At 32.7% G+C, this 13,205-nt stretch overlaps 1 pseudogene; it reads right to left on the bottom strand.

Annotated features, from left to right (window-relative positions):
* Positions 1 to 631: 631 nt before the first annotated feature.
* Positions 632 to 12,752, bottom strand: LOC107841192 (annotated as a pseudogene).
* Positions 12,753 to 13,205: the final 453 nt, after the last annotated feature.

Genomic DNA, 13,205 nt, shown 5'->3' with positions numbered 1-13,205 from the left:
TTATCTTTGAGAGAAAACCCTAATTTGATGTTGTGAATGAATAATGAACTTATGAGCCTTGGTCTGATATAATTAAGGGTTAAAACGGGTGGAAAAAAGACCCAAATACCCTTTAAACCCAAATACCCTTTAAAAATGACTTAAAATTTGTTGAACGGGACCTGCGATGGCTCGTATGACGGTCCGTCGCTCGCTCGACGGTCCGTCGTTGCTCGACGGTCCGTCGCTCGCTTGATGTTCCGTCGTTTCGACCTTCGTACGTGGACCAAAAAAAAGACTCACTGTCTTATAGTGACAGCTTGGGCGACGGTCCATCGCAAGTTCGACGGTCCGTCAACCTGTCCGTTGCACCTTATCCAGAAGGTTGACTCACTGCCTTGGCTGGTCTAGGCGACGGTCCGTTTCTAGATCGATGGTCCGTCATCCTGGCCGTCGCACCTGGGCGATTCTAAAAGCTCTGAGTAAAACGTTCATAACTTTTTACTCCGATACTGGATTTGGACGAAATTGGTATCGTTTGGAAAGATAATTCTATTTTCCACATGATAAAAAAGTGAAAATCTTAAAAATTCTACGTGTACAAAAATGAATTCATATTTCAAAGTAAGTTTATAACATTCTTGGGATGATTTCAAGTTAGGTAGAAGTACAGGATATTATAGCTACGCCCTGAATGGGGCCATACCCGGCGCGAATTCGGATTAGTTGGGCTCCAGAGCGGGTACCAGTCACTGAATAAAAAAAAAGTAGTAGTGCTGCAAACTGGTGGGTGCTGCTTGCCTACAAGACTTGGATCAACATTTTGGCAAGTAGACTTGGTTGGCCCTTCAATATTTCCACTATATTTTAAGTCAACATCTCCAATTTCTACACCTTCACATGGAACACCTTTACTATACACAAGTTTTGTAGCTTCTTGAGTTCTTGATGTACCTTTTATGTTATTGAAACTCACTTTGTTTATCTTCACTTGTGAAGGAAACTTCCAAATAAAAGTATATTTAGAGTTTACCCTTTTGATTGTTTTAGCAATAATAGTCAAACACACATCTAAACTGTCCTTTTTTGGTGAGTTTCACATTCTAACTATAGGTTCTGTTTTCTTGCCTGAACTATCACCACTTATGTATAACAACACACCTCAACAATCAGTTATTCGCTTTTCCTTCTTGAACACCGGTGACAGTTCATGTAGGAAAAGAGCAATACATAAATGGTGATAGTTCAGGTAGGAAAAAAGAACAATTGGTGGTTGGAGTGTTAAATTTGCAAAAAAGTGATAGTTCAAGTACGTGTTTGGTCTTTCAACTCACTGTTTTAGATCATAAATTTCAACAATTTTTTTTTTCATAAACTCTGTGTTTATTCAAACTATATCATATAAATTATAGTAGAAAGAGTACTATATAACAAAATTGCATATAGAAGATTAACTATATATAATTTGTTGTTATATTGCATGGGGAAAAAAGTTCGAAATATACCTAAACTTTGACAAAATTTATTGTAACACGCCTCAACTTTGTGAGGGTCATATGTCCCCCTCGACTATTCATTACCTTATTTTTGTAGTATATATTTGCCTAACTGGACCACTGCGTGAATACATGCACACTGAGCACGTAAGGGCCTGAGTGATACTGGAAAAATATATGCCACAGAAATATGGTAATAAATAGACGAGGGGTCATAGGACCCCCGCAAAATTAAAGTGTGTTACAGACTTACAATAAATTTCGCCAAAATTTAAGTATATTTTTGGCTCTTTTCCTATGGCATACATACACTATAAAGACGCGGCACTTAATTACCTTTTTCTTTCATATATTATAAAGGGCAATAGACTTGATTAATGACAACAGGATTGCTAATATTTTTCACAATAATATCCTCAAAATGCAAATCTCTCACAAACACCAACATGTGCTGGCCATGTCTTCACCCTCACACCATTATCAGTGTCAATGAATGTGCAATTTTGCACAAAAACTCCAACCACAGGCAATTCACCAGTAGTTTTTCCCAGGCTACCAACACTAATTCCATGGCCAGGTCCACAAGTCACAGTTGTAATGTACATTTGTTGAACTCCATCACCAATTGATATACAATCATCTCCAGTACTGATTTGCGAGTTTGTAATGTTGACACCTCTTGACCTTGCAACATGGATACCTGATGAGGATATAATTAAGTAAATAAATAGAAAAAGTTACATGGTTGACCGCTCGGTGAAAAATATTTACGGTCTCTAGACAATATACATGGTGCGCTATTTTCTTGGGCAGAGGTTGCTTGCTTGTGTTAATTTCTCAAAAAAAAGTATGCTTACTTATATAAGAATTAGCTTACACTTTTAGATGAGATAATCACATAATTCTAACATAGTATCAAAGCAGGTAGAGGTCCTAGATCCAAATCTAATGTCACCCTTTATAATACAAAAAGAATGTTCTCATAATTGACTCATAAAAAGAAATAAAAAAGAATTAACCTAAATAGTCTATGTATATATAATCTATGTATTTTGTATGTATAAACCGTGTATAATCCACGTTTCCCCCCTCTCCACCCCACCAGAAGGATTAATAGTGCTCCCACTTACCTTTCACCATGACTCGAACACTCAACCAACCAGTTGATGGTGAAGGTGCTCAATTAGCTACTTGAGAAAGCCTCACTTGTCATTGTGTATATCTATATATCCCGACTAAGAAAAGTAAATACTGAATCCGGTCCACTCCTATTTATGTAAAGATCGCAAAAAATTAAGACCACACATGAAGGAACGTATTATATAGGAATATAACTAAGCAGATAAAAATTGGATGAGACGATCACACGATTCAAACAGTAATACCATCAGTGTTGAGACTTTGTGGTGGAGCTTTTATGTTGATGCCATGGAGTTAATATGGAATAATTTGCTGTCCAATAAAGTTATGTTACTGATTATTGAGTTTGTGAGGAAGTTGAAGCTCAAATTCTGCAAATACAAATAAATTTTAATTTCAAAGACGATTATTTAACTTTTAATTACTGCACAAAAACATAGAATATATTTCTACGATGAAATATAACTAAATTATTCTGATATCTCGAAGAAATAAAATTATGGAAAAAGCTAAATTTAGTCCCAGAACATAAGTAGGCTGTCAACTTCAGCAACTTACCTTATATAATATTCACGTGACCCAACTTGTTTTATTTTTTTTTAAAATAACTCCGTTTCCATCTCATTTTAAAAAATATAAAATCGCGTTACATAGGTGAAAAACACCGGGTATTAAATTGGGTCAAAATGAGTTTTTTTAGGGGTGTCTTGATGGTTATATAAGGTAAGCTGAGGTGACTATACTTACACAAACAATATCAACCTACTTGTATATTTTCGACAAGAAAATGCCTGTTTTTTTTTTTTTTTTTTTTTTTTTTATTTTTTTTGATATATATAAGCACAGTTAAGTTATATTTCTATTATAAAAATTGGTTTTCTAATTTTGTTTCACTGAATTCTAATTAAGTTGCATGACTCTATAGAATTATTCCATAAACGAATATCAAAGTGATAGAGGATACACTAGGAAAAATACTTAGGAATTGATGACAGATAATTATTGTCGTTGCTAAACAGAAAAATTCATTGCTAGTCCTATTTAAAGAAATGTAAGTGTCTTATTAAAGGGTTGTCTGATGCATTAAGTTCTCGCTACGGACAGATCAAGAGAAGGCCTGAACCACAAAGGTCCAGCTTTATCTTGCATTTCGTCAAGATGCTATTTTCATGCTCGAACTCGTGACCGCCTTGTCACATGATAGTAACTCTACCAATTATGCCAAGACTCCCTTCATATTAGCGATTGATTATAAAAAAAAAATAAATTAAAAGAGTTAGCTACAGACTATTTAACGACAGATTAACGATGAATATGACTTACATTTGGAAGCTTATTGCAACTTTTTGATTTTTTACAATCATTTTGTTGCCAACCTTGTTCTCCTTGGCCATCAAGAACACCACCACAAAATGTAAAATGATCAATGTGTTTAATAGCCATATCATGTTTGAATTGACTTGGATTTGGAGGAGCTTTCAATGTGCCATGAATTTGTAGCTCTAAATTTGGGGCCTTGCAATTGCCTACTAATCTCACTTGATTCATAAAAAATGTGCCTTTTGGGATCACAATTTTACTTGGGATTTTATTGAGTTGCATGCCTCTTTGAAAGCACTTAATAGAGCCTATATAAAATTGTTTTTCCAGAAATAACCAAAAAAAGAAGAAGTGTGTTGTAATTAACTTTAACTGTATGTGCACATGGCAACCTCATAACATGATAAAAATGGTCATTAACATGTTATAAAATGTTAAACTACGCTCATAGTATAAGAGAATCATTATAATCATTTTGTATATACTTAAAACCATATGAAAAAAACCAACATGGATTGTGATGCAATGGTGGGACTACTCCATCCTTAATCAGAGGTCTCGGGTTCGAGCCCTAGGTATGGAGAAAATTTCGTTGGGAGCGCCACCTCTAGAATGGGCTCTGTAGTGCATGATCCAGATTAATCAGAGCTCCAATGCGACTACCGGACACCAAATGTAAGTGTTGTTTTTAGAAATTGAATAAAGAGTTTCCTTATTCAATTTCCTAGCATTTTAAAGAAACATTGGCCAAACATAATTTGTTGCGTAAGAATTTAACAGATTGTATAACTTAAATAATCTAATATAAATTATCCTATCAATTATTTAGGAACATAGAACTTAATGATTTTCACATACACAAAATTACAGTAATACAGTATACAAAATTACTTACCTGAATTTTTCATAACTTTTCTTCTTGACAGTGATTAGCAAAAGCACTTGATTTATTTTGTTCTTGACTAAGAATAAAATTATGTTTCTCTCTCTTTACCTTACTTTCAGAATAATTTTGATGGAGTTTATTCTTCTTTTGGCAGAGAGATGACCCCTTTTATAATACAGGCAGGGAATAGACTGTTATGTTTTCACTTTCCATCAACGTGATTAGTGGATATAATAATTATCCTACTAACAGTCAATAATTATCCTACTAACAGATTAGTCAGTAGTTTAATCCTACTAGATAACTTTCCCATACAGATTTAAAATTTAACTTATTCAATTATTATTAAACCAACAAATAAATTAATTATGTGGGCCATAGAAAATTACATTCTCCCACTTGACACACATAATGTTAATTTAGTGGTTTAATATGTACGTCAATCATGTGCACAATTAATGTTAAATCCAACATCATTTGTCATTTTTAAATAAATCAACTAAAAATGAGTCATGGCGGTTGTATGTCACTTTACTTGACATAATTCCTTCCATGTAATAAAATATTAGTCTATTACCTAACATAACCTTTCAAATACATAATGAATCCAACGATAATACTTAGAACACTTTATCTAAGTCAAACCTGTCATCATTATTCACAATATTTTGTATACAAGAGAAAACAGGTAACAACAAAAACATATATAATTTGAGCTCAAAGTGTCAATTACATAAACATAATAAAGTCTTTACATGAAATCATTCATTGCTATCAATAAGATCCATCCTCCCAACATGTTCAACAAATGTTTTGGGCGGTTATCCTTTCGTTAAAGGATCAACAATCATAAACTTGGTGCTAATATGTTCAATTGACACTTTATGTTTCTAGACTTCTTCTTTAACCGAAAGTATTTCAATTCCATATGCTTAGCAACTTTTGAATACTTACCATTTTTAGAGAAGAAAACTGCAGCAATATTATCACTATAAATTTTCAGCGGCCTGGCTATATTGTCGACTAGTCCAAATCCTGAAATAAAATTCTGCAGCCTATTAGCTGGGATTGTGGCCTCAAAGCATGTCACAAACTCGGCTTTCATAGTGGATGCAACTATAACAGATTGCTTCGAACTCTTCCATGATATTGCTCCTTCGGTTAACAAAAATAAATATTCAAATGTGGATTTTCTTGTATCCACACAACCAACATAATCTGAATCTGAATATCCAACCACATCTAGATGATCAAATCTTCTATAAGTGAGCATATGATCTTTCGTTCCTTGTAAGTATCGAAACACTTTTTTTGCAGCCTTTCAATGATCCATTCCAGGATTACTTTGATATCGACCCAGCATTCCAACAACAAAATTGATGTCTGGCCTTGTACATGTTTGGGCATACATTATACTCCCAACTATTGATGCATAAGGAATATCTTTCATTTGCTTTCGTTCCAAGTCTTTCTTTGGACATTAATTGAGACTAAACTTATCTCCTTTTTGAATTAGAACGGGACTTGATGAGCATTTTTCTATTCTAAATCTCTCTAATACTTTTTCAATATATGTTTTCTGAGATAATTCCAACAATTCTTATGATTTATCTCAAAATATTTTTATTCCAATCACATAAGATGTCTCCCCCATATATTTCATTTCAAAGTTGTTAGAGAGATATTTCTTAGTATCGTGCAACAAATCAAGATCATTAGTATCAAACAAGATGTCATCAGCATACAAGACTAACATAATAAACTTACTCCCACTGACCTTCAGATATATTCATCGATCAACAGTGTTTTCTTTAAATTCAAAGGTGACAATCATTTCATTAAACTTAAGATACCATTGTCGAAAGCTTGTTTAAGTTCGTATATTAACTTCTTAATCTTACACATCATGTGATCCTTTCCTTTAATAGAAAACCCCTCAAGTTGATTCATATAAACTTCTTCCTTCAAATTTCCATTCAGAAAGGCTATTTTCACACCCATTTGATGTAGCTCTAAGTCATAATGAGCTACCTAGGCCATTATAATTCTAAGTGAATCTTTTCTAAAGACAGGTAAAAACGTCTCTTTATAGTCAATGCCATCCTTTTGAGTGAAACCTTTGGCAACAAGTCTGTCCTTGTGACGTTCGATGTTGCCAGTTGAGTCGCGTTTGGTCTTGAAGACCCATTTACACCCAACTCTTTTGCAATCTTCGGGTAATTCAACAAGGTCCCAAACAAAAATTCTGTTCCATAGATTTTAACTCACCTTTCATAGTATTTATTCATTTATCAGAATTGTTACTTTCAATGGCTTGTGAAAATAAAACTGGATCATTATAAATTCCTAAGTTAGTTTTTGACTTATGTAGATATACCAAATAATCATCAGAAATAGCAGATCATATTTGCCTTTTAGATTTTCTTAATGCTACTTATTGTGGTTCATCTACTACAGATTCATCAATTATGTCTTCATTATGATTAGTAGGAACATGAATTTGTTATTCTTGTTGATTACTTTGTTGTGCAACAACTTCAGGAACAACAAATTTAAAAGAAGTATAGGGTAGAGGAATTCGCACCCTAACTTCTTTAATTTCCACATTACGTGGTCCTTCACTCCCACTAACTTCGCCATTCTCAATGAACCTAGAGTTTCCAGTTTCAACTATTCTCGTACTATGATTAGGACAGTAAAATCTATACCCCTTTAATTTATTTGGATAACCAATGAAGAAACCACTGATTGTTCTTGAATCCAGTTTCTTTTCTTGCGGATTGTATACTCTAACTTCTGTCGGGTAATCCCAAACATACAGGTGCCTCAAACTAGGTTTTCTACCAGTCTACTAGTCAAAAGATGTCTTTGGAACTGCTTTACTAGAAACCCTATTTAGCAAGTAAACGACAGTCCTTAAAGCATACATCCATAACGAAGGAAGTAAAGATGAATTACTTAACATACTCCTAACCATATCCATTAATGTACGATTACGCCTTTCTGCCACACCATTTTATTGTGGTGTGTCAGGCATTGTGTATTGAGCATATGCCACGTTTTTTGAGGAATTTAGCAAATGGACTTGGGTGTTGTCCCGTTTCATCATATCTTCCATAATATTCATCACCTCTATCAGACCTGATTATTTTCACTTTTCCATCTAGTTGTCTTTCAGCCTCAGTAATAAATACCTCTAAGGTATTAATCGCTTGAGATTTTTTATGCAACAAATAGATATATCCATAACATGAAAGTCATCAATAAAAGTGATAAAATATTTTTCCTTATTGAAAATATGATATCAAAAGGACCACATAAATCAGTGTGTATAATTTTAAGAAGTTGTGTGCTTCTTGTGGCTCCTTTCTTTGTGTGTCTTATTTGTTTTCCTTTAATACAATCTACACGAATATTAAGGTTAGTAAAATCTAAATATGGAAGAATTTCATTCTTAATTAATCTTTTCAGCCTTTCTTTAGATATGTAACCTAAATGTTTATGCCACAAGTAAGAAGATTGTTCATTCACCAAACTTTGTTTGATTCCAACATTATGATGTAGAGTTAAGAGTATTTCGGCAAATAGATTATCAAGATTCATTTTGTATAAGTTATCACAAAGAGTACCAGTACTAATGAGATAATTATGTTTAAACAAACTAAAATATCCATTACCGAAATTAAAGGAATATCCAGTCTTATCTAACTTAGACAAAGAAACTAAATTTCTCGAAAGAGAAGGAACATAAAAAGTTTCAACTAAATCTAAGGGACGTCAGTATCGAGAATCAGACGATAAGTCCCAACAATTTCAATTGAAGCCTTCACTCTATTCCCTATGTAAACATATCTTTCATTCTTGTTTATGATTTGGATTGTAAGAAATCTCTTTCTTCTCAAACCATGCCTTACGTTTCAGACAATCTTTCTGAAAGTGTCTAAATTTTCCACAGAAATGACACTTACCATTCTTGTTTCCTTTCTTATGTACTTGAGATGAGGACTCATTAACATTAAGTTGCTTCTGTTGTCCCTTACCATACTTCTTTTCCTTCTTTTCATCTCCTTGATGATATACAAAGTTAATGGAGTGGGTTACTTGATTCCTTAGCCTCGTTTACTCTTGAACCAACATACCATGCAATTCATACACGTTCCATTTGTCTTTTATGGTATTGTAGTTCATTTGGAAAGGACCATACTCAGACGGTAATGAGTTGATGATGAACTACACAAGAAAAATTTGTTCCGCTTTCATTTTAAAAGACTTAAGTCTTGCTGCTATGTTTGTTATTTCAATGACATGCTCATGCATAGTATGTGAACCATTAAACTTCATGGTGGTCAAAGTACCCATTAGTGTCCCAGCAAGAGACTTATTAGCAGTTTGGGAAGATTCTTCCACAAATTTCAGAAGTTCTTTTGCACTTTCAATTTTGGGAAGAGTAGTCTTAATGTTGCCCGCAATATTTATTCGCATGAACATTAGGCCTAATCTGTTAGACCGACTCCAGTGCTTATAATTGGACTTTTCTTCATCACTGCTAGCTTCAGTTGACTTCTCACAGTAAAGTGCAACATCAAGATCTAAAACCCCAAGATGGAATCTGATTTGTTCGCACCAATCTGAAAAGTTAAGTATGTTAAAAGTCATAATAGAGGCAGAGTGCGAATGAAGGACAAGTGCTGCAAGTAGAACATGCTCATTTGTTAATACTTTGAGTTACGAGTTTAAACACATTATAAAATTCAGAAATAATTTACTTTCTTGAATGTATATTGATGTTCTCCTTTGGGCGAAACATCAAAATACAACTTTAAACATAATGATGCTTAAAAGTATATTTAACACAAATCGCTAATATTTAATGCATCAATTGATAATATTTAATATCTTTGGATAAATAAATAAAATTAAGGCCAAACCCATCGATAGCCACTCAAACTTGTCCCTAAAATTCACTTAGACCCCTAAACTAAACCTTGTACCTATCAAATCCCTCAAGTGCTAAAATTAGTACCTATCAGACACAAAATGCTGAGTTGGCAAGGAGCCTCGAGCGCGTGAATAGTAGAAAAAAATAATATTTTACTTTTTTTAATTAAAAAAATTATATTTAAATTATTTTATTAATATATTTTTTTAATAATAACATTTTTTTTTAAAAAAAGACCCCAGCCTGCTTCCCCTACTCCCCTCACCCTCTCCCCACTTGCCCGTCTTTTCTGCTAAAGAAACAAAAAACCTGAAGAATGGAGAACACAATTATCGATAGCAACTCCATTAACAACAACAAATTCTTAATCAATTTTCACCGTTGAAGACAACATCAAAGAACGGAGAAACTCCATTAAGCACTAAACCATTCTTCACCATTGTCAACAACATAAAAAATGTGAAAAAAAAATTCTTTCTTTTTTACAAAATCAGTTAATTAATTAAGAAATCTTTTTTCATTTATTAATGGAGTTGTTGATGGAGTTGATGATTTAACAAAAATTAATTTTTATTGACTTTTTTCCACCATTGTTCTTTTTTTCACCATTTTAGTTCGTATTTATGGATTTAACACCAATGTATATATATGGAAGATCATGACTGTATGTGTGTGTGTGAACGACAGGGTAGGTGGGGTGGGATGGGGGCTTTGTGTGTGAAGACGATGGGGAGAGGCTGACGATAATTGGGGTGGGTGGGTGTGAAGACGCCGGGGCGAGGTAGGGGCTGTGAAGAAGATGACTGGGTGGGGGTGAGGTGTTTTTTTTTTTAATTATGAAATTATGATTAAATATATAATTAAATAGAAATTATTTTTTGCCACGTTTTTTTTTTTATTGGGCATTTTTTGCTACGTCATGCGAGTGTAACACACTCTTAATATACATTTTGCTGATTAGGCAAAAAATGCCTAATAGGAACAGAATTGGGGGGGTTTAGGGGTTTGATAGGTACAAGCCGTAGTTTAGGGGCTACGTGAATTTTAGGGACAAGTTTGAGTGGCTATCGATGGGTTTGACCTAAAATTAACGATACATCAAAATTATCTCCTTAATATTTATTGGTCATACGAACAAATAATCAACCTTTGGGTGATCCACAAATGTCTTATAACCAAATTTTAATTTACCCATAATTGGAACATCATTTATAAGCATCAAGATTAATGATCAATTAATTTAAATTTAATTTTTATTTTAGAATTAATTTCATAAAGATTCGATCACTTTGGTGATTAACGAATCTTACATATATAATTTCAAATCACATTAAAAAATAATAAATTTTATTATTGCATACTACAATATCCTAACAATAAAATTTTTTTCCGTAATATTTAAAATAACAAATACCAAACATAATAAATTAAACCCATGTTGAACAAATTATTCACTAAGTTTCTATTTACATTAAACAACGAGCAGTACATATCTTAATATTTTTAAGACCACCAACAGCAGTGATGACCCAATGATAAGGGATTGGTCCATCCTACCCAGAGGTCGAGGGTTCGACTCTGGGTATGGACCGTGAAAGACCATGTGTATTCCATCAGTCCACTTAAATGCAAAAGAGTCAAACCAAATCCACCTAGAACATCACTATTCATGTTCACATTTTGGAGTATTCCCACTGACCATGAATAATATCTTAATAATGGGTCCCCGTTGTATTATTTGATGTATTAGTGGTTCATGATAATTACACGATAATTGGCTTAGAATCAAATTATAACATACTCACTGTTAAGTAATCGGAAAAATAATCACTAAAATTTTAAAATAATTATAAATGTAAATCCCTAAATATCATAATTAGGGTTCATAAAATTAATGAAAAACTTTAACGGCAATGAAAAATTATTAGTTTCAAAACGTGGCTCGGATACCACATGTAAGGAAGGATTTAACAGGTTGTCTAATTTAAACAATCCAATATAAATAATCATATCAATTATTTAGGAACATAGAACTTAATAATTTTCACATCTACAAAATTACAGTAATTCAGAATACAAAATTTCTTACCAATTTTCCATTGCTTTTCTTCTTTGACAATGATTAGTGGAAGCACTTAATTTATTTTGTTCTTGACTAAGAATAAAATTCTCTTTTTCTCTCTTTACCTTACTTTTAGAATAATTTTGATGGAGATTATTATTTTTTGATAGAGAGAGGACCCTTTTATAATACAGGAAATAAACCATTATGTTTTCACGTTCCATCAACATAATTAGTGGATATAATAATTATCCCACTAACAGTCAGTAATTATCCCACTAACAGATTAGTCGGTAGTTTAATCATACCAGGTAATTTTTCCATACAAATTTAGAATTTAACTTATTCAATTATTATTAAACCAGTAAATAAATTAGGATTTAACTTATTCAATTATTATTAAACCAGCAAATAAATTAGAATTTAACTTATTTAATTATTATTAAATCAGCAAATAAATTAATTATGTGGACCATCAAAAATTACATGTTGTTCTATTGGCAAGCGTGTTTTTCAATCTGATTAGTCAAACGCAAAGTTGCAACTCCAAACACAATTTGTTGTTCTATTGGCAAAAGTGTTTTCCAATCTGATTAGTCAAACACTAAGTTGCAACACCTCAAAAGTATTTTATCTAAAACACTTTTACGAAAAATAATTTCAAATTAAGAATATTTTGAACGTGACATCAAACATTCTATAAGTTACACTATATTAATGGTATCAAAGAACTTCATTAGAATCTCGCGTTTCCTAAATTTAAATTCTAAAATCGACTCTGAATGATTGACTTACCTTGCTAATATCTTCATTGCTACTAGGTTTTGCACCATAGTTAGTCACATAAAAAATTGCATGCTGACATTCTCCTAGTTGTGATAGAAAGATAATTAGTGTTAATGCAATTGGTACCATGAAGTTTAAATTCATTTTGCTCATAATAGTAGTTTCCTGGGGCTTCGGGCCATAGGTAACAAAAGAGATTTAAAATGAGGTGTAGGTGACACAAGTCTTAATAATTGAGTAGAGGTGACAATTACTTAATTATGGATTAAGAAAGTTTGGAAAATTTCAAAATAACCCACAAAATTTTAAATTTACACTTTGATTCAAATGTTAGTTAATATAACAGGAAATGAAGGGAAAAAAGGTGTGTTTTTTCTCTCTCCTCATCCGTTGTTATTTTCTCTCTCTTCACGATATTTGTTGTTCATTGTTGTTGCTGCTTTATTCATGATCTTCTGATTCATTATCATCATCTTATACTTCATTATCATCTTCATATTCTTCTTGTTGACCATTGTTGTTGTTGTTGTTGTTACCCCAACTGTTGCTCTTTGACCAAATTCTTATGTCAAATTTTATTTCGTAAATCACTTTCAA

Source organism: Capsicum annuum, chromosome 9 (genome assembly GCF_002878395.1).
Source record: "Capsicum annuum cultivar UCD-10X-F1 chromosome 9, UCD10Xv1.1, whole genome shotgun sequence".
Taxonomy (NCBI): domain Eukaryota; kingdom Viridiplantae; phylum Streptophyta; class Magnoliopsida; order Solanales; family Solanaceae; genus Capsicum; species Capsicum annuum.
This window is presented reverse-complemented; position numbering and strand designations above follow the sequence as displayed.